The 23,466-nt window shown below is 40.1% G+C and overlaps 2 pseudogenes; both read right to left on the bottom strand.

Moving 5' to 3' along the window:
* Window positions 1–7,500: 7,500 nt before the first annotated feature.
* LOC143400866 (adiponectin receptor protein 1 pseudogene) lies at window positions 7,501–8,628 on the bottom strand (annotated as a pseudogene).
* A 3,021-nt stretch (window positions 8,629–11,649) lies between these two features.
* LOC143402167 (glucose-induced degradation protein 8 homolog pseudogene) lies at window positions 11,650–13,322 on the bottom strand (annotated as a pseudogene).
* Window positions 13,323–23,466: the final 10,144 nt, after the last annotated feature.

Raw genomic sequence — 23,466 nt, forward strand, 5'->3', positions numbered from 1 at the left:
ACAATATTGAGGTATGTTCCTGTTATCCCTAGTTTTTCTAGAGTTTTGAACATAAAGGGATGCTGTACTTTGTCGAATGCTTTTTCCGCATCTATCGAGATGATCATATGGTTCTTATTTTTAAGCCTATTGATGTGGTGAATAATATTTATTGATTTTAGTATATTGAACCAACCTTGCATCCCAGGGATAAATCCTACCTGATCATGGTGCACAATTTTTTTGATATGTTTTTGTATCCGGTTCGCTAGCATTTTATTGAGGATTTTTGCATCTAGGTTCATTAGAGATATTGGTCTGTAGTTTTCCTTCTTTGAAGTGTCTTTGTCTGGTTTAGGAATCAGGGTGATGTTGGCCTCATAGAATGAATTTGGAAGTTCTCCCTCTTTTTCTATTTCCTGAAATAGCTTGAAAAGTATTGGTATTAGTTCCTCTTTAAAGGTTTTGTAAAACTCTGCTGTATACCCATCCGGTCCTGGGCTTTTCTTAGTTGGTAGTTTTTTGATGGTATCTTCTATTTCCTCAATTGATATTGGTCTGTTTAGGTTGTCAATATCCTCCTGACTCAATCTGGGCAAATCATATGACTTAAGAAATTAATCGATGCCTTCACTATCTTCTATTTTATTGGAGTATAAGGATTCAAAATAATTTCTGATTATCTTCTGTATTTCTGAAGTGTCTGTTGTGATATTGCCTTTTTCATCCCGTATGCTGGTAATTTGAGTTCTCTCTCTTCTTCTCTTCGTTAGCGTGGCTAAGGGTCTGTTGATTTTATTTATTTTTTCAAAGAACCAACTTTTAGTTTTGTCAATTTTTTCAATTGTTTCTTTTGTTTCAATTTCATTAATTTCAGCTCTGATTTTAATTATTTCTTGTCTTCTACTTCTTTTGCTGTTGTTTTGCTCTTCTTTTTCTAGGATTCTGAGTTGAAGTATCAGATCATTTATTTGTTGGTTTTTTCTTTTTTTAAGGAATGAACTCCAAGCAATAAATTTTCCTCTTAGAACTGCTTTCAATGTGTCCCATAGATTCTGATATGTTGTGTCTGTGTTTTCATTTATCTCTAAGAATTTTTTAATTTCCTCCTTGATGTCTTCTATAACCCATTGACCATTCAGTAACCTATTGTTCATTCTCCAAGTGATGCATGATTTTTCCTTACTTCTTTTATCGTTAATTTTCAATTTCATTCCATTATGATCAGATAAGATGCTTGGTATTATCTCTACTCCTTTATATTGTCTAAGAGTTGCCCTGTGACATAATATATGATCTATTTTTGAGAAGGATCCATGTGCTGCTGAGAAAAAAGTGTAACTGCTTGATGTTGGGTGATATATTCTATATATGTCAATTAAGTCTAGGTTATTAATTGTGTTATTGAGCTCTATAGTTTTTTATTCAACTTTTGTTTGGAAGATCTGTCCAGTGGTGAGAGAGGTGTTGACGTCTCCCATGATTATTGTATGGTGGTCTATTAGACTCTTGAACTTGAGAAGAGTTTGTTTGATGAACATAGCTGCACCATTGTTTGGGGCATATATATTTATGATTGTTATGTCTTGTTGGTGTATGGTTCCCTTGAGAAGTATGTAGTGTCCCTCTTTATCCCTTTTGATTAACTTTGGCTTGAAATCTATTTTATTTGATATGAGTATGGACACTTTTGCTTGCTTCCGAAGTCCATATGAGTGATATGATTTTTCCCAACCTTTCACCTTCAGTCTATGTATGTCTTTTCCTATCCAATGCGTCTCCTGAAGGCAGCATATTGTTGGGTCTTGTTTTGTGATCCATTCTACTAGCCTGTGTCTCTTAATTGGTGAGTTTAAGCCATTAACATTTAGGGTTATTATTGAGATTTGGGTTGTTCTTCCAGCCATGTTTGTTTATTTATGTTACTAAACATGGTTTGTTTTCCTCTTTGATTATTCCCCCCCCCCTTTACTGTACTACCTCCCGCTGTTGGTTTTCATTGATATTTTCCATTTCCTCTTCCTGTAATATTTTGCCGAGGATGTTTTGAAGAGATGGTTTTCTAGCTGCAAATTCTTTTAACTTTTGTTTATCATGGAAGGTTTTAATTTCATCTTCCATCTTGAAGCTTAATTTCGCGGGATACACAATTCTTGGTTGGAACCCATTTTCTTTCAGTGTTTGAAATATGTTATTCCAGGATCTTTTAGCTTTCAGAGTCTGTGTTGAAAGATCAGCTGTTATCCTGATTGGTTTACCCCTAAATGTAATCTGCTTCCTTTCTCTTGTAGCTTTTAAAATTCTCTCCTTATTCTGTATGTTGGGCATCTTCATTATAATGTGTCTAGGTGTGGATCTCTTATGATTTTGCACATTCGGCATCCTGTAGGCTTCTAGGATTTGGGATTCTGTCTTGTTTTTCAAGTCTGGGAAGTTTTCTCGTATTATTTCGTTGAATAGATTGCACATTCCTTTGGTTTGGACCTCAATACCTTCCTGTATTCCCATGACTCTTAAGTTTGGTGTCTTTATGTTATCCCATATTTCTTGAATGTTCTGCTCATGGTTTCTTAACAGCTTTGCTGAGCTGTCTATGTTCTTCTCCAGTTGAAATACTTTGTCTTCATTGTCTGATGTTCTATCTTCTAAGTGTTCTACTCTGCTGGTAGTATTCTCAATTGAGTTTTTAAGTTGGTTTATTGTTTCCTGCATTTCCAGGATTTCTGTTTGTTTGTTTTTTATAACCTCTATCTCCCTGTATAATTGATCTTTTGCTTCTTGGATTTGTTTATGTAATTCATTGTCGAAGTGGTCGAAGTGGTCTTTCATTGTCTGATTTTGCTGTCTAATATCTTCCTTGAGACTCCAGATCATCTGAAGCATGTATATCCTGAATTCTTTATCTGACATTCCACCTGCTGCAGATATTACCTCTTCTAAATTTGAGTTGACCTGCATTGCTTGTGGTCCTTTCTTTCCTTGTCTTTTCATACTGATCGCGTTTCTTTCTGCTTGGTGAAACTGTTGTGTTATTGATTTTTCCCCCTATATATTTATATTGCTCTTGTATAGCTGCAAAATCTCCCTCGCAGGCTTTGGCGGTGGTTCTGCCCCTCCTCCAATTGAGGCAATGTGCCTACCACGCCGGGAGGCCGCTGTGCCTGTACTTTTGATGGGCCTGTTCTTTCGGTGGTCACAGGTCCGCCTACCTTGCAGGCGTGAGCAGCGGCTTTGCCCCTCCGCTGGCCACTAGGCCTGTTCTGTCTGTCGGTTGCAGGTCTGTCTACCTAAAAGGCGCTGGTGGCGGCTCTGCCCCTCCCCAACCGGGGCGATGTATCTTGCGGGCCACTGGGCCTGTTTTGTCAGTGGTCACGGTTCCGCCTACCTTGCACGTGCGTGGAGCAGCTGTGTCCCTCCGAGAGTTGCTGGGCCTGACCTGCCGGTGGGTGGCAAGTGCGCCTACCTTGCAGGCGCGGGGGTGGCTCTGCCGTTCCGCGGGTCACTGGGCCTGATCTGCTGGTGAGTCGCAGGTCTGCCTAACTTGCAGGCGCCCGGCGGCTCTGCCCCTCCCCCAACCGGGGCGGGGCAATGTGACTGGCCGGCCGCTGGGCCTGTTCTGTTGGTGGTCACGGTTCAGCCTACCTAGCAGGCACGTGGGGCAGCTGTGCCCCTCCGCAGTTTGTTGGGCCTGACCTGCCGGTGGGTCGCAGGTCTGCCTACCTTGTAGGCTCGGGGGGTGGCTCTGCCGCTCTGTGGATTGCTGTGCCTGTTCTGCTGGTGGGTCGCGGGTCCGCCTACCTTGCAGGCGCCCGGCGGCTCTGCCCCTCCCCCAACCGGAGTGATGTGTCTGGCGGTCCACTGGGCCTGTTTTGTCGGTGGTCACGGTTCCGCCTACCTTGCACGCGCGTGGAGCAGCTGTGTCCCTCCGAGAGTTGCTGGGCCTGACCTGCCGGTGGGTGGCAAGTGCGCCCACCTTGCAGGCCTGGGGGTGGCTCTGCCGCTCCGTGGGTTGCTGGGCCTGATATGCTGGTGAGACGCAGGTCTGCCTACCTTGCAGGCGCCCGGCGGCTCTGCCCCTCCCCCAACCGGGGCGGGGCGATGTGTCTGGCCGGCCTCTGAGCCTGTTCTGTTGGTGGTCAGGGTTCTGCCTACCTAGCAGGCTCGTGGGGCAGCTGTGCCCCTCCGCAGTTTGTTGGGCCTGACCTGCCGGTGGGTGGCAAGTGCGCCTACCTTGCAGGCCCGGGGGTGGCTCTGCTGCTCCGCAGTTGCTGGGCCTGATCTGCTGGTGAGTCACAGGTGTGCCTACCTTGCAGGCGCTTGGCGGCTCTGCCCCTCCCCCAACCGGGGCGGGGTGATGTGTCTGGCCGGCCGCTGGGCCTGTTCTGTCGGCGGTCAGGGTTCTACCTACCTAGCAGGCTCGTGGGGCAGCTGTGCCCCTCCGCAGCTTGTTGGGCCTGACCTGCCGGTGGGTGGCAAGTGCGCCTACCTTGCAGGCCCGGCGGTGGCTCTGCCGCTCCGCGGTTGCTGGGCGTGATCTGCTGGTGAGTCGCAGGTCTGCCTAACTTGCAGGCGCCCGGCGGCTCTGCCCCTTCCCCAACCGGGGTGGGGCAATGTGTCTGTCCGGCCGCTGGGCCTGTTCCGTTGGTGGTCACGGTTCAGCCTACCTAGCAGGCACATGGGGCAGCTGTGCCCCTCCGCAGATTTTTGGGCCTGACCTGCCGGTGGGTCGCAGGTCTGCCTACCTTGTAGGCTCGGGGGGTGGCTCTGCCGCTCTGTGGATTGCTGTGCCTGTTCTGCTGGTGGGTAGTGGGTCCGCCTACCTTGCAGGCGCCCGGCCGCTCTGCCCCTCCCCCAACTGGAGCGATGTGTCTGGCGGTCCACTGGGCCTGTTTTGTCGGTGTTCACAGTTCCGCCTACCTTGCACACGCGTGGAGCAGCTGTTTCATTAGTGCCTGGGCACACTCTCCTTGTTTGCCTCCCTCAGGCCCTGAGTTTGTAGAGCTTGGGGCTGAGAACCCCCAGCAAATTTGCTTACCTTCTGGTAGTCACGCCCCTGTATCTGGTGCAAGAGACCTCAGATGTCAGCACTGGTGGGAGCGGCAGCTGGGAGTCCTGCGCCGTGCGGCTCCCGCCGGCTCCTGCGCCAGCGCCGCCTCGGCTCCCGCCGGCTCCCGTGCCGCTAAGAGCTTCAATTTGATGATCTTTAATATGATCTTAGTACACATATTTATTGGAAGAGATTTTGGTCACATCGCAAAATGTAATAGCCTCATCCTGCATTTCTTTTTTCAGCGGTCTTTTCAGCATAATATTTTGGTGCTTACATTCTTTGAAAAATATCTTTTATCTGTTAAATCTAAAATATTTGAAGGTTCATAAATTGCTACTAATAGTTTTGTCAAATAAATATTTTAAAGCTTAAATATACTTTAGGATATGTAGTTCTTTGTGTAACATATAAAGGTTTGATATAAAATATTTGTCATTTTAATAATGTCTGCATTGGAGCTGGGGTTGTGACTCAGCGGTAGAGTGCTTACCTAGCACATGCGAGGCTCTGGGTTTGATCCTCAGCACCACATAAAAATAAATAAATAAAATAAAGATATTGTGTCCAACTATAACTAAAAATAAATATTAAAAAATAATTCTGCATTGTATTTTCTAACTTTTCTTCTTACAATGATTCCTTAATTAGTTTATATAATTTGATAATTTGAAAGGTGATTCTAGCAACTCCCTTTCCCTGGAAATAGTTTTCTATTAGGCTTTTAAACTAAGTCACATAAGTCTATTTATCAATTTGAGGACAGATAGGGAATCAGGAACCTCAGAATGGGAAGCATTGCTCTTTTAAACTAAACTGCAATCATCTATTACTAAACAACTAATATTTACTGTGGACTTCGACCTGGTTTGTGTCTTGACTCATTTACAGTATTATGACCTTAAGTACTTTCCAATCTTCTGTCTTCTTTCTGAAATTATGGGTTACAATAATAACTTTCCTTAAAATTTTCTTATAAGTATCAAATGGCATAATGGATACAGAACTATAAGCACATGGGTACTTGGAATACAGTAAGCCAACAGAACAATGCTGGCCATTGTCTTTATCCATTGTTCCTATATCTGAGGGTAATTAAACATAGATAAGTTTGTTTTTTAGACATTATTTAATAAGGATACAAAGCCTCATGTAAAAATCATAGGTTTATAGTTTAAGAGCTGAATTTGAACTTAAAACATGTTTACATGGGAATCAGTTTACCTATCAACATTTTCAAATCAGTGAAATTTGCATAAATTCCCAGAGTTCAAGCTTTTCTTTAAAATCCTGTGTTGCCCACTTTTTATGGGGCATACACTCTCCACTTTGCCACAAGGCTGCCACTCCCTGAATTATTTCATCAAGACCTGTTTCACTCATGTGTTTCACCTGCCTTGTACCTTCAGACATCTGCATTTATAATTTTTTAACTCTGGAAATATCCCTTACTAAATTGAACAGTTAATTATGTGGTCCAAACTATAAGCCATCCTTTAAAATGTGGAGGAAAATAATCCTGTATTACAATTTACAAAGCACTTCCTCATAAAATTTAGTTGATACTTATATCAACTCTAAAACTTTGCTTGGTCATGCATTATTATTCCATTTTACAGCTATAACATTTACTCCTACTTTTATACTAGCACTTAAAATATTGATCTAATGATTTAAAAGGCATCTTTCAATTTTTAAATTCTCTTTTTTTTTTAAAAAAAGTCTTCAAATGCCAAGTGTTTGCTGTACTTTCTTTTATTATCATCATAATCTTTGCATCAAGATACATAGCAATGATAGAAGATTTCTTTTTAAAGCTTAGTATTAAATATTAAATACATTTTCCCAGTTTAATTTTACATTACTCTGCCAAGAAAAAAAGAATAAAACTCAAGTTATTTGAAGCCTGGACACACTTCCATGATTAGCCGGGCTATGTAAAAGTTGGTGTCTTATTATTCCTGCTATGTAAGCAGATCTAAGCCCCAGAAAGATGGAACGAGGTTATAATTGTTTTTGAAAAGTCTGCTACAAAAATAGATGGCCTGTTATATGCCAGGTTACAAAGTAAGGACAGGGGTAAGAGAGAGACATTTTCTTCCAGAACAAAAAAGAAAACAATTTCTGAAGAATCCCAGCCATAATTTTTTCCCAAAATGGTTGAAGGAGGGGGTAAGATCTCAAAATGAGCTTTAAAGTACTATCTCTGCAAGGGAATAGTAGTTGTCTTACTGAGGAGGGTAACTGCCAAGGAGGGGATGGTGTTGACCATCCCCACCCTCCCCAGCTAGGGGAAAGGGAATGGAAAGTTTATTGCCCAGTGTCTGTGAAAGTGAGCTGAAACTTAACTGGTACTGAATTCTCTAAGAGGTTTCTTCTAGAAACAGACAACTCAGATCTTCCTCTCACTTCACTAAAGAAGTTATTTTTAAAAGTATTTGGGAAGTTCCTCCTCCATCTCAAGGTGGAAAGGCTCAGAGAAGGGAGTCATTAGTACAGCCACTTTCTAGGCCATAACGGAATTCCTTAAGGTTGGAGACCCCATAGAAGTGGACAAAGGCTGCGGCCACCACCAGGATGTGGAATATCTGATGGAACTGAAACCATATGTCAAAATTTCCCAGAAAGAAATGCTCAGGAATCCAAACAGCATAAAGGCCAGCTCCGGTCATGTACATCACGGCCATGAGGAAGAACCAGCCAATCTGGCCCACTGTGTTGGCCTTGACAAAGCCCTCAGAGATACTAAAGTGCATGGTGGGCACAACGCCATTCAAGCCAAGTTCCAGGAACACTCCTGCTCTTGTTGGCCAGTGCTTAGGAGTGGCAAACCAGTCCCACTGTGCCACAATGATGGCAGAGATGCCCAGAACACAGATGATGGAGAGGTAGATGAGCTGAGGCTATGGGGAGCAGCAGAAGGAGTAATAGAGCCAGGGGACAAAGCTCCCCATAATCAGTAGAGCAATCCCTGAATAGTTCAGTTTGGAAAAAATCCCAGAGACTTTCTCTGAATGACGATAGATGGTGTGGAAGAGCCAGGAGAAGCTGAGGCAGAGCACTGAACCAAAAAAGAATATGCCAAAAACCACTTTCTCCTGAAGAGGGGCCATGAAGTACAAATTTGGTCTAAGCATGGTCAAGATTCCCAAAAGGAGAGATAGCTCAAAACCAAGCAGATGAATCCAGATGTTGCCAGTTTCTGTGTAGATGCAGAAGATGCTCTTGAAGCAAGCATGAAAGGAGGGGATGGGTGGTCTGTGGCCATGTAGCAGATAGTCATTGTCCTTCAGCCAGTCAGGAAGTACATAATATGGGATGACCCTCTAATGCCCCTCCCAGACCTTATATAGGAACTCCTCCATCTTCTCCATAGCATGGTGGGCCTGCAGGGGAAGTGTCAGTACCAATTCCTCCTCTTTTTCTTCCTGGGGTCATGGGCATATTTGCTCTTCTTCAGTCTTGTTTGGGTTGGCAATTACCTGCTTGCCCTTCTCTTCTAGCAGGTGTCCCAGTTCAGCCAGTTCCACTGAGTCAGTTTTCCTGTTACTGGCAGGAGCCCTGTTGCTCTGTGCCACCACAGATCCCTTGTGGGAAGACATCTGGCTGGTACCTCAGTACCCTGAAGCTTCACCTTGGGAAAAGGCTGGGGTCTCTCAGCCCCAGGGGGCAGAGATCTCCCTGTGATGGCAAACAGTCTGGGTGGGCAGGCTCTGCTGGGAGCCATGGTCCCCCAGCTACATCCCGCAGCTCTGGAGGCAGCCTGCTGCCTAGTGGCCTGGTATCTTCAGTGCCCTCCAATTTCTAAATTTTCTATAATGCTACTTTTTAAATATGGAGAAAATTTCTCTGAAATGATAACCTCCTGAGACAGGAAGATCACTAGTTCAAGTCCTGTAGCTCCAGGTCCAACATCTGGAGCACATTACACCATGATGTTCTCTCCAGTGGCCTGCGTAGCTCTGTCCCTATGGCTTTGCTGGTTGCAGCCCACATGGCCTCTCACTTGGCTTATGTCCACTGGATTTTCTCAACTTTCCTTTCCATGTTACTGGCATATCTTAATCTTGGGAGTCTCTACCGCAGCTTTGTTTTCCTTCTCACATCTTCACACATTGCCCTTGCAAGATTGGCCCATAAAGACTCTGTTCTTGCTGTAATTTGCCTGACCTCTAAAGTCTTGCTTTGAAATCTCAGTGAAAGCCTCCATGACCCCTAACTCCAGCATCCTACATTCCTGCAGAATTAGCACCACATGATTGACACCAAGGTCTACCACCATCTGGAGCAGTAGTCAAGCCTCCTGGGACCATGGTTGCAACAGTCTTTGAGTGCATGGGTGGCTGAGCAAGGCATAACAACTTCCTAGGTCTCCCCTGTGCAAGCCAAGTTCTCCCATGGTGTCATTTCAAAGAAATTTTTACTTTAGTCCTTAAGCATGAGATGCCCTCAAGCCATCTTTCCAATTGTTTCTGGGTGAAGTAATTAGCATTTTTTTTTTAGTGTGAATTATCTTTAACAACCATATTCCCTTTAACAACCACACCTTCTTAGTCCCAGTTTTCCTCCCAATTTTCTGGCCAAACTGCAAGTTTTTCATATCTTTCTGCCTACTTTCTGCTCCTGATTATCACAACAAACTTGGCCTGCAGTATCCTTGCCACCACCTGAATGACATCACTGAGAAAGTACAATAAACATTTCCAATAAAACTGAATTTCTCCAATTTACCTTTTTTCATTTTTTATTTTATATATTTTGCAATGGTTTGGGACTTTTACATTTTTTTGGTGGATTAAGTCTTCATTAAATGTAGTGACTCTTTTTTACTGCTAATAAATATTTCTATCTTAAAACATATCTTGTCCAATATTAATCTAGGACACACCACTTTCTTTTGTTAGTATTTCTATGATACTCTTATTTTATTTCCAATATTTCTCTGTCTGTAGGTTTTATGTGGATCTCTCGTAAATCATCTATGGCTAATAATTTCTTTTTTCTTTTGCATTGATGAGTTGGTGTTAAGATCTATTCATAGTCATATTTCATTCAGATGGTCCCCCACCCACCCCTGGGGATTTCCTTTTAATAATACCATTTAAACTTCTTAATTTGACTGTTTACACCTTGAACTTATTTGGGAAAACTCAGCCATCACTGATGGCTTTTTTTCCATTCTCTATTCTCTCTCCTCTCAAACTTAGATGAGATGTGTGCTTGACTTAAGCAGTCAGGAAAAGAGAGTTAAAGCCAGGCAATTTGACAAAAGGAATTCAATACAGGGAACTAGTTACAAATGTTTTGGTGCATCTAAAAGCCAAATAGGAAATAATGAGACAAGTTAAAATTTAGAAATAGCAAAAAAACTATTGACTTTCCTAGGACTATAGGGATACAATGAGAAAATAGCCTTACCAGAACTTAGAAGTGGAGGGTATCTAAAAACACTATGTTTCTGTATTATAAGAAAAGGTATGATAGAGGACACACAGTCATTGATGGAGACACTACCACAAAACTCAAAGAGAGAGGAGGAATATCCTGGTATCTCCCTTTCTCCTATCCTCTAGTTTCTGAAGCCAGTAGGGCAACTAGTATGGAGAATATAATTTCAAGATGTTAGCCTCAAATATTCAGGTAAAAAATGATCATGAATTATTCTGTGAGCAAGCTAGTCATTTAATTCTCTCCATATCTTTTAACTTGGCTTTTATATTTTCTATTGTCTTGTCCCCTTATATTGTATTCTGGGTAATTTTTTTCTTGTTTTGGTAAAACCAATACTGAATAAAACATATCCTTCTAAACATTTTTGTGTGCAGTTCACTGATAATTAAGTTCACTGAACCCATACAAAAATAATCCCATTCCTCTTCCCCCTATAATTCTACTTTCTATCTTTGCATTTGACTATGCTAGACACCTCATTTCTCTTTTGTTACTGGATTATTTCACTTAGCATTTTTTTATAGGCTCATCCATGTTGTAGTATGCATTGAATTTTTTTCCTTTTCAAGGCTGAAAAATATTTCACTATCCAGATATAACATACTTTATTTATCTCTTTATCCATCAGTGGACACATATGTTAATTTCACTGCTGTAAACATGGAGGTACAAGGGTCTGTTTGAGCTCATATTTTTAATTCTTTAGAGGTACTTCGGAGAAACAGAATTGCTGGGTCATATGATAGATAGTTCTGCTCAATTGTTTAAGGAACTAACATACCATTTTCCACATGTAACCCACCTATCCCACTCCTGAGTACTTATGATAAGAAATAAAATTAGCATACTAGATTGATACAGCCACATCAATGTTTACAGCAACACAACTCATAATAGCCAAGTTATGGAAAGAGCCCAGGTGCCCATTGACAGAGCAGTGGATACAGAAAATGTAGCATATACACAATGGTGTTTTACTCAGCCTTTAAGAAAAAAAAAAAAAAGAAATTATGGCATTTGCTGATAAAAGGATGGAACTTAAAAGCATAGTGCTAAATGAAATAATTCCAACTCAATAAATCAAGAGTTAAATATTTCATCTCATATGCAGAAGCTATACCAAAATAAGGAAACAAAGAGGGAAGGGGAATCCCATGAAAATAGAAAAGAGATCAGTGGAGTGCAGGCAGGGAGTACAGGAAGGCACTGGAGTGGAGGGAGCAGGGATAGGAAAAAGGGAGGAATGGTGGAATGTAATTGACCAAACTATTCTATGTGCATATGTGAATAAACCACAGTGAATTTCACCCTTATGTGTAATCTATAAACCATTAATTTAAAAAGAACTGTAAATAAATTAAAGGCCAGTAAAGGATAATGAATGGGAATGGTAGGAGGGGAGGGCAAGGGGAAGTATGGGGGATGGAATTGGAGCAAATTTTATTCCAGTCTCATAAGATTATAACAATATGGATCCCAATATTATGTATAACTATAACTAAATAATAAAAAATGTTGAGGTTTTGATAGCAATTGCATTGAATTTGTAGATCACTTTGGTCAATATTGAAATCTTACCAGTATTAAATTCTTTATGTTTTTTCATTTATTTGTGTGTTCTTTTATTTCAATATTCTTTTATAGCTTTCAGTGTATAAGTTTCTCAAATCCTCAATTTAGTTTATACCCAAGTATTTTATTCTTTTTGTTGTTACTGTAAATAGAATTGTTTTCTTAATTTCTTGTTTCTTTTTTGATTGTTCATTGTTAGTGTATGGAGTGCAACTGATATTTTTTTTAGGATATATAAATTTATATATAGTTTTTCCTAGAGAAGACAAAACCAAAAACAAATGGAAAGCATGGTATGAGGAAAAACTGGAAGGTGAAGGCCTGACAAGACTTAGGAAATTTAACAAAGGAATTGTCTGCCTAGAAGCCAGCAGAAAGTAAGAGTGATGGGTGCTCTTTTTGTCCCTCCAGGGAGGGCTGGTTATAACAGCAGCCCTAGGAACCCAGCCCATATGACAGCCAGACACAGGAACTGCAGGACAGTGACCCAAGGTGTGGAGGTCCTCAAGACATACCAAGTGCACAGACAGACAGCCTTCCCAGAAGGCGCCCTTCACTGTGGGGCTTCCAGCATTTAAAAGGGACATTTTCCTTTTAAGAAAGATGCTGAGTCAAACAAACAAACAAACAAACAAACCAACCTGTAAGAGGGGAAAAATGTTTCTGCTGCAGTGGATGTCTTTAGTTCCTGCGCAAAGAAGGTGAATCCTGTGTGCGGGTTGGCTTGCAAGGCAAGCCCAAAATAACAGTTTCTGTAATTTTGTCATCTTAGGTGTTGACTCGTGATTTTTATAATGTAGAAAAGTTTGGTTAACTTCACTCCAAACCTTTTGCTTTTGCATCTTGTGAAGGAGGTCTCTGAAGCTTGACTCCTCAGGGCTATAGAGGGCCAGCAGGGGCTCCATCTCCGTGAGGCACTCTGCTCTCCTCGCCCTGCTGTCCTCTAGAGCAGCCTAGATCTGTCACTGGCGGATCAGCTCAATTACATGTTGTTACTGCAGATGAATGTAAAGGTACAGGTTTGTGTCCAAGAGCTTGTGGTGGCCTCCAGAATCATCTCCTGAATCTTGATTGTCTCATCAAGAGTATCAGGATCTATGCTAGGTTCAATCCCTGATTCCATGTGACAGTTCTCTGCTGCTTTCTTAAAGCCATCTGTGACCAAGTAGTTAAGGATGAGACGATTCATGTCCACCCTCCGGATATGTCAGTTGTTGAGCTTTTCCATCCACTCATCTTTCCTGATTTCATCAGGCTTTTCTACATAACTCATTCTGGTTTATTTCTTTCAGATCCAGCCTCCTGCGCAACCAGTCTGGGGTGGTGGCCACAGCTACTCAGCTTCTGCTCCAGGGAGGGGCAGTTGCAGCAATCGCCCAGCAGAGGGAGGTGGAGGCCAAGGCGGAGGCAGAGGCCAGGCAGGGAACCAATGCAACTGATTTTTGCTTGCTAATTTTATTTCCTGAAACTTTGCTCAATTCATTCTGACATTTTTTTCCCCCACATTTTGGTGCTGGGGATGGAATAGCTTGGACATGCATGCGCGTGTGGTGTGTGCTCTAGGGTTTTCTACATATATAAAAAAAGTTATACATAAACAGTGGTTTCCAGCCTTCTTAATTAATTAATTCTCTCCAGCCTTTTAATTAATTAATCTATCTATCTCTCTATTTATTTTGCCTGATTTCTGTGTCCAGTAATATGTTAAGCAGAAGTGAAAGTGGGCATTGTTGTCGACCTCCTCCTATTAGGGGAGAAGTTTTCAGTATTTCCACCCAGTATGATGAAAGCTATGGGCTTTTCACATATGCATTTGTTATGTTGAGGTAAGTTTCATCTGTGTGTAATCAGCAGAGTGTTTTATTTTATTTTGAGACAGCACTGAACTTTGTCAAATGCTTTTTTCTGTATCAATGTTTAAAATATTAATTGTATGTAATAGTGGGTTCATTTTGACACATCCATACATGTATAGAATATAATTTACTCCATTTCAATTCCTAGCTTTTCCCTTTCCTTTCCCTCCTCCCTTCACCAACCCCCTTCCTCTCTTCTATTGATATTTCTTCCATTAATTTATTGTTTTTAAATTGTTGCAGGATAGACATACACAAAATGGAATTTATTTTGAAATATTCACACATGCCTATAGCATAGTTTGATCAATTTTATTCTACAGTTCCTCCCATTTCCCATCATTCCTTCCCCCCCTTGGATTCCCTACCTTTATTCTAGAGTTCTCCCTTTTATTTTCATGAGGTCTCCTCACTCCCCTTTTTTATTTCCTTATATCTCTTTAGCTTCTGCATATAGGATAAAATACATTTGACCCTTGGCTTTCTGACTCTGGCTTATTTCACTTAGTATAATGTTCTCTGTTCCATCCATTTACCAGCAAATGATTCAATTTAATTCTTCTTTATGGCTGAGTCAAATACCATTGTAACAATTTAAATGACCATGTGATTATTTTTTCTTTATTCTGTTAATATGGTGTTTTTCATTGGTTGATTTTTATATGTTGAACTAGACTTGTATATCATGAGCATATCACCTATGGCATATGGTAATTTTAATATGCTTTTAAAAATTAGATTCCTACTGTTTCATTGAGGATTTTTGCTTTCAGTGTTCATTGGGATATTGGTTTGCAGTTTTCTTCCTTTTTTTCTTCTTTTTCTTTCTTTCTTTCTTTCTTTCTTTTTGTGTGTGTATTTGGCTTTGGTGTCATGGTAATGATAATGCAGGCTTCACAAATGGGTTAGTAAATATTCCTTCTTGTTAAAATTTTTGAAAGTATTTGTGAAGGATTGGTGTTAATTCTTTAAATACTTGGTATTAATTCACCAGTGAAGTGATCTAGTCCAGAAGGTTTTTGTTGTTGTTATTGTTTTTGAGGGATTTTCAGTTACTGATTCATGTCCTTACTATTTATACCTACTAAGATCTTTCTGCTTCTTCATGTTTTAATCTTGTTAGTTTTTACATTTCTATGTATTTGTCCATTTCATCTAGTTTATCTAATTTTTGGTGTATGATTATTTATAATACTCTCTTGTGATCCTTCTTATTTCTCTGAAATCAGTAATAATTTCTTCTTTGTATTCCAGGTTTAGTTATTTATGTCTTCTATATTTCTCTCAGTAAATTTACCTAATGATTTGTTAATATTTTTTAATTTATCTTTTTTCAAGAATTGACTCTTGGTTATGGATTTCTCTTTCTTTTTTGTTATATATTTTATTTATTTCCATTTTCATCTTTATTTTTTTCCTTTTGGTGCCTTTGGGCTTATGTTTCTCTTCTTAAATTCTTAAAATTCCTTAATTGTACAGCTATGTTACTGATTTGCTATTTTCTCTCCTTTTAAAAATTTACTGTTGATAGCTATAAGTTTCTCTCAAAACTGTTTTTGCCTTATTCTGTAACTTTTTCTATGTTGTATTTTCATTGTCCCAATTCATTTTCTAATTTCTCTGATTTTTTTGTCTATATGGCTTATTGGTTGTTTTATCATATACTATTTAATTTCTAAATTTTTGTAGATTTTTAGTATTTCTAATGTCAACTCCTAGTTGCCTTCCATTTTGATCAGAAAAGATACTTTCCATATTTTCATTCTTTAAAAAAAAATGTTTTAGGGCATGTTTTGCAGCCTCACATATGATTTGTTCCTTATGCAATTGAGAAAAATATATATTCTGTTTGTTTGTTTGGGTGTTATTGCAGAACAGTCAATTTCTGCTTTTAGTTTAATTAATGTTCATATATATTGGATCACTAATGTTTGATGCATATATGTTTATAATTGTTATGTCTTTTGGTAAATTCACAATTTAATCATTATATGATTTCCTTGGTATCTTATTAATCATTTTTGAATTACAGTCTACTTTGTCTGATGTTAGCACAGCTACCCCTACTCCATTTTTGTTGCTATTTGTACGGGGTACCTTTTTCTGTCTTTTCTTTTTCAATCTATTCTTGTCCTTAAATCTAAAATATGTCTCTTGTAGACAGCATATAGCTGGATCCAGTTTTCTTCCCATTCTGCCAACCTCTGTCTTTATTTGGAGAATTTAATCCATTTACAATTGAAATATTGATAGGGAAGGATTTACTATTGCCTTTAAGAATGTTTTCTGTATCTGTTATAGCTTTTTTAATCACTCTTTTCTGCCAGTTCCATAATCTTTTATATTTAGTGTTTTTGCAGTGACATGTATGTGTTTCAATCTCTCTCTCTGTGTGTGTGTGTGTGTGTGTGTGTGTGTGTGTGTATATATATTTTTCTTTGCTGTTATCATGGAGATAAAATATAACATCCTAAAATTGCAGAAAATTATTTTAAACTGGTATTAATTTAACACTTCCATTTTATAGCTTTGTTCCCAAACTTTAAGTTATGGGTGTCACAACTTACATCTTTATATATTGTGTATTTGTCAACATAGATTTATATGTATGCATTTTATGTTTCAAATCCTGTGGAAATTTTTAAAAAGTGGAGTTATAAACTAAAATAACAAAAGGCTGATTTTCATATTTGTCCATATAATTATTACTTTTACTGGACAACTTTACATTTTTCTTTCAAGTTACTGCCTAGCACCCTTTCAAATTTCTACCTAACAGGCTTCTTTTATAATTTCTTATAGGAAAGATAAAATGGTAATGAACTCCTTCCACTTTTGTATATCTGACAATGTTTTAATTTCTTTCTCATTTTTGAAAGACAGCTTTGCCAGGTACAGAATTCTCAGTTGACAGTTTTTCTTCCAGTACATCAAATATATTATCCCATTGTCTCTGGCTTGCAAGATTTCTTTTTATTATTGGGGATATCTACTGATAAACGTATTAGGAGTCCTTTGTGTGTCATGATTTGCTTTTCTCTTGCTACTTTTGGATTCCCTCTTTGTCTTTTGACACTTTGATAATAATGTGTCTTGGTATATGAGTTTCTTAGGGTTTAACACACCCTTTACTGAGCCCTTGGATTTACAGAGCCATGCCTTTTCTTAAATTTGAGAAGATTTTAGCCAATATTTCTTCCTTTCTCTGTCCCTCCTTCTTCTTGAATGCTTATAATGCATCTAGTGACCTGCTTGATGGTGTTTGAAAAGTGCTTTTTCCTCTCTGTTCAGTTTTTTTTTTCACTCTTTTTCTTTTTCCTTCTAAGGATAAAATATCAAAGGATAAAATATCAAATGACTTGTTTTTAAGTTCATTGATTTTTCTCCTGGCTCAAGTTTGCTGTCACACCCAAAGAAAATTTCAGTTTGCGTATTTTATTATTTATATCCCGAAAAAGTGCACTAAGATTATAATATTTCTTTAGCTCTAGCGGGGCCCAGAGGGTGGAATCCGTGAATTTTCCAACTTCCAAGTTTTGCAACAACAGAAAGCAAGAGAGGGAGGGGGAAAAAGAGCCCAGAGCAGAAAAGAGAGGAGCTTGGAGCCAAGTGGGAGAGCGGGATTTACCATTTGGGATTTTTCTGGAGGTCCTTTTGATCCCCCTGGGCTGTAAGCTAGGGCGGTAGCAGCAGCAGCAGCAGCAGCAGCAACAGCTGCAGCAGTCACCGCCTTTGCCTCTTCACTCATCAGGGTCAGACTTGGGCTGGCAGGCCAGCACTGTGGGGCTGGTGCAAGCATAGGTGGCGGCGGCTGTAGCCTGGAATCGCGTGGCACTTACCTCTTCTGCCCAGGAGATCTGAGCTCGCGCCCTCTCCCTCATCCCTGGCTCTCCATTCCCCCCACCACCACCCCACCCGGCCCTCTCCCTAACTCTCCCGGCCACCCTGAGTACTTGCTCACAGCCCCCCTCACTCGATCACGGTCCCCCTTGCTCCCACAGGGTCAGCTCAGCTCCCTGCAAAGGATCACCACTCCTTACTCCTGCCGAAGTGTTCAGGGGCTGTACCCTTGAACTTTCCCAGCGCCAAGACACATTCTCTCATTCCCAGCCGCCCGCCCTTCTGCGCCCACTTCCCGGCCTTTTTAAAAAAAGCATTGCACCATCAACCACCACCCGAACCCAACCCAACCCAACCCACACCAAACGAACCTTCACGCACACCCAATCCCGCAACAACAGCAATAACAACAACTGCAAAACAGAAAACAAATCCCCAAACCCAGGCAAAAAGCAGCTGACACAGGCTGCATAGTCGTGGTGAGCAAGGCCAGCTCGCTCAGACTGCAAAGGGGTTAAAAGTGTAGATTGGATTTCACCCCAGGAAATGTAGCAGGCCTCTTGAACTTGAATCTTTCTCTATTTAAGGAGGACTGGGTTTGTTGTGAAGTCGTGGTGATCCAGCGCAGAAGAGGATACAATGCCCTAAATTTGTGGATATTCAATAACAAAGTTTTAAGATGTGTGATGCAAAAAACTGAGAGAAACAAAAAATAAAAATAAAGAAAGAAAGAGAAAAGAAAGCAAAAAAGAAAAAGAAATATCCACAATATTAAATAATGTGTTAGTTAGCTTCCCCTCCCCCCCTGACCAAAATACCTGAAATGAATAACTTCTGGAGTACCCTTTTCCCCACATCCTTGCCAGCACTTGTTGTTGTTTGACTTCCTAAGGGCTGCCAATCTTACTGGAGTGAGATGGTATCTTAGGGTGGTTTTGATTTGCACTTCTCTGACTGCTAGAGATGGTGAGCATTTTTTCATGTACTTGTTGATTGATTGTATGTCCTCCTCTGAGAAGTTTCTGTTCAGGTCCATGGCCCATTTGTTGATTGGGTTATTTGTTATCTTATTGTCTAATTTTTGTAGTTCTTTGTATATTCTGGATATTAGGGTTCGGTCTGAAGTGTGAGGAGTAAAGATTTGTTCCCATGGTGTAGGCTCCCTATTTACCTCTCTTATTGTTTCTCTTGCTGTGAAAAAACTTTTTAGTTTAAGTAAGTCCCATTTGTTGGTTCTAGTTATTAACTCTTGTGCTATGGGTGTCCTATTAAGGAATTTGGAGCCCGACCCCACTATATGTAGATCGGAGCCAACTTTTTCTTGCTGGTGGGACTGCAAATTGGTGCGGCCAATTTGGAAAGCAGTATGGAGATTCCTGGGAAAGCTGGGAATGGAACCATCATTTGACCAGCTATTGCCCTTCTCGGACTATTCCCTGAAGACCTTAAAAGAGCGTATTACAGGGATACTGCCACATCGATGTTCATAGCAGCACAATTCACAATAGCTAGACTGTGGAACCAACCCAGATGCACTTCAATGGATAAATGGATTAAAAAAAGTGGCATCTATACACCATGGAGTATTATGCAGCACTAAAAAATGACAAAATCATGGAATTTGCAGGGAAATGTATGGCACTAGAGCAGATTATGCTTAGTGAAGCTAGCCAATTCCTAAAAAAACAAATACCAAATGTCTTCTTTGATATAATGAGAGCAACTAAGAATAGAGCAGGGAGGAAGAGCAGGAAGAAAAGATTAACATTAAACAGAGACATGAGGTGGGAGGGAAAGGGAGAGAAAAAGGGAATTGCATGGAAACAGAGGGAGACCCTCATTGTTATACCAAATTACATATAAGAGGTTGTGAGTGGAATGGGAAAATAAACAAGGTGAGAAATGAATTTCAGTAGATGGGGTAGAGAGAGAAGATGGGAGGGGAGGGGGGATAGTAGAGGATAGGAAAAGTAGCAGAATACAACAGTTACTAGTATGGCATTATGTAAAAATATGGATGTGTAACCCATGTGATTCTGCAATCTGTATTTGGGGTAAAAATAGGAGTTCATAACTCACTTGAAGCTAATGTATGCTAATGTATGAAATATGATATGTCAAGAGCTTTGTAAGGTTTTGAACAACCAATAAAAAAAAATAACTTCTGGAGGAAGGATTTCCTTGGGCTCCTGGTTTCATCCACGATCACCCAGCTGGTTTCACTAGTTTGGGCCCAAGGTGAGGCAGAACACCATGACAGAAGAATGTGGCAGAGGAAACCCTGCTCATTCATGGCAGCCAGGAGTCAGAAAGGGGGACCAGGGCTAGGGGCAAGAAAAACCCTTCCAGGACATGCTCCCAAGGACCTACTTCTCCAACCATGCCATACCGCCCACAGTTTTCACCACCTCCGCATAGTCCATTCAGTTCTTATGGTGGAGAAAGTATGAGGTGCCCCTCAAAAGCTCATGTATGTGAGAACCCAACAATGTTCAGAGGTAAAATGATTAGATAATGAGAACTACAACTTCATTGGTGAATATACACTGATGTGTATTAATTGGATGTAAATGTCACCAGATAGGGGTTAGCTGAATGAAGTAGCTCATTGGAGGAGTGTCTTTGGTGAGTGACGCTCTTTCTCTGCTTCCTGGTTGCCATGTTCTGAGTTGCTTTCCTCTACCATGTATTTTCGTCGTGGTGTGCTGCCTCATCTCAGGCCCCTTGCTTTGGAATCTGCTAACCATGGACTTAACCTCTGAAATCATGAGCCAAAATAAACTTTCCCTTCTCTAAATTATTCTTGTAAGGTATTTTGGTTACAGAAATGTAAAAGTTAACTAAAACAGCTATCAATGTATTGACTCACTAATGAGGTCAGGGACTTTATGATCCAAGTGTTTCCCAAAAGCTTGTGTCTGAAGTTTTCTGCATTAAGAATAAAGTTTTCAACATGTAAGACTCTGGGGAACATTCTAGATTGAAACCATAACAAATGACAATTTAAAAATTATTTCCTTAATAATTTAAAAAGTAAGTAGAAAGGTATTAGAAATACAGAAAGCTTGAGTACTCAGGAGTACTCTACCACTGAGCTACATTCCCCAACCCCCCCCCCCCCCAAAAAAAAAAAAATCTGATAAGGTGGGTCTGCTAGCAATGGTTTCTCTGAGATTTGTCTAATAAGGGATGTCTTTTTTTCCTTTTCTTCTTTTTTCTCTTTTTTATTAATTTTTATTGTTGGTTGTTCAAAACATTACATAGTTCTTGATATATCATATTTCACACTTTGATTCAAGTGGGATATGAACTCCAAATTTTACACCCTATACAGATTGCAGAATCACATCAGTTACACATCCATTGATTTACATATTGCCATACTAGTGTCTGTTGTATTCTGCTGCCTTTCCTATCCTCTACTATCCCCCCTCCCCCCTCCCCTCTTCTCTCTCTACCCCCTCTACTGTAATTCATTTCTCCCCCTTATATATTTTTTCCCTTTCCCCTCACTTCCTCTTGTATGTAATTATGTATACCCCTGAGGGTCTCCTTCCATTTCCATGCAATTTCCCTTTTCTCTCCCTTTCCCTCCCACCTCTCAACTCTGTTTAATGTTAATCTTCTTCTCATGTTCTTTGTCCCTACTCTGTTCTTAGTTACTCTCCCTATATCAAAGAATACACTTGGCATTTGTTTTTAAGGGATTGGCTAGCTTCACTTAGCATCATCTGCTCTAATGCCATTCATTTCCCTGCAAATTCTATGATTTTGTCATTTTTTAATGCAGAGTAATACTCCATTGTGTATAAATGCCACATTTTTTTTATCCATTAGTCTGTTGAAGGGCATCTAGGTTGGTTCCATAGTCTTGCTATTGTAAATTGTGCTGCTATGAACATGGATGTAGCAGTGTCCCTGTAGTATGCTCTTTTTAGGTCTTTAGGGAATAGACCGAGAAGGGGAATAGCTGGGTCAAATGGTGGTTCCATTCCGAGCTTTCCAAGAAATCTCCATACTGCTTTCCAAATTGGCCGCACCAATTTGCAGTCCCACCAGCAATGTACAAGTGAACCCTTTTCCCCACATCCTCGCCAGCACTTGTTGTTGTTTGACTTCCTAATGGCTGCCAATCTTACTGGAGTGAGATGGTATCTTAGGGTGGTTTTGATTTGCATTTCTCTGACTGCTAGAGATGGTGAGCATTTTTTCATGTACTTGTTGATTGATTGTATGTCCTCCTCTGAGAAATGTCTGTTCAGGTCATTGGCCCATTTGTTGATTGGGTTATTTGTTATCTTATTGTCTAGTTTTTTTAGTTCTTTGTATTCTCTAGATATGAGGGCTCTGTCTGAAGTGTGAGGAGTAAAGATTTGTTCCCAGGATGTAGGCTCCCTATTTACCTCTCTTATTGTTTCTTTTGCTGAGAAAAAACTTTTTAGTTTGAGTAAGTCCCATTTGTTGATTCTAGTTATTAACTCTTGTGCTATGGGTGTCCTATTGAGGAATTTGGAGCCCGACCCCACTATATGTAGATCGTAGCCAACTTTTTCTTCTATCAGACACCGTGTCTCTGATTTGATATCAAGTTCCTTCATCCACTTTGAGTAAACTTTTGTGCATGGCGAGAGAAAGGGATTCAGTTTCATTTTGTTGCATATGGATTTCCAGTTTTCCCAGCACCATTTGTTGAAGATGCTATCCTTCCTCCATTGCATGCTTTTAGCCCCTTTGTCAAATATAAGATAGTTGTAGTTTTGTCGATTGGTTTCTGTGTCCTTTATTCTGTACCATTGGTCCACCCGCCTGTTTTGGTACCAGTACCATGCTGTTTTTGTTACTATTGCTCTGTAGTATAGTTTGAAGTCTGGTATCGCTATACTGCCGGATTCACACTTCCTGCTTAGCATTGTTTTTGCTATTCTGGGTCTTTTATTTTTCCATATGAATTTCATGATTGATTTCTCTATTTCTACAAGAAATGCCGTTGGTATTTTGATTGGCATTGCATTAAACCTATAGAGAACTTTTGGTAATATCGCCATTTTGATGATGTTAGTTCTACCTATCCATGAACAGGGTATATTTTTCCCTCTTCTAAGATCTTCTTCTATTTCTCTCTTTAGGGTTTTGTAGTTTTCATTGTATAAGTCTTTCACCTCTTTTGTTAGGTTGATTCCCAAGTATTTTATTTATTTTTTTTGAGGATATTGTGAATGGAGTGGTTGTCCTCATTTCTATTTCAGGGGATTTGTCACTGATATACAGGAATGCAGTTGATTTATGCATGTTGATTTTATATCCTGCCACTTTGCTGAATTCATTTATTAGCTCTAATAGTTTCTTTGTAGACCCTTTTGGGTCTTCCAGGTATAGAATCATGTCGTCTGCAAATAGTGATAATTTGAATTCTTCTTTTCCTATTTTTATGCTTTTAATTTCTTTCGTCTGTCTAATTGCTCTGGCCAGTGATTTCAGAACTATGTTGAACAGAAGTGGTGAGAGAGGGCATCCCTGTCTTGTTCCAGATTTTAGAAGGAATGCCTTCAGTTTTTCTCCATTCAGAATGATGCTAGCCTGAGGCTTAGCATAGACTGCTTTTACAATATTGAGGTATGTTCCTGTTATCCCTAGTTTTTCTAGAGTTTTGAACATAAAGGGATGCTGTACTTTGTCGAATGCTTTTTCTGCATCTATCGAGATGATCATATGGTTCTTATT

This window comes from Callospermophilus lateralis, chromosome 6 (assembly GCF_048772815.1).
Source record: "Callospermophilus lateralis isolate mCalLat2 chromosome 6, mCalLat2.hap1, whole genome shotgun sequence".
Taxonomy (NCBI): domain Eukaryota; kingdom Metazoa; phylum Chordata; class Mammalia; order Rodentia; family Sciuridae; genus Callospermophilus; species Callospermophilus lateralis.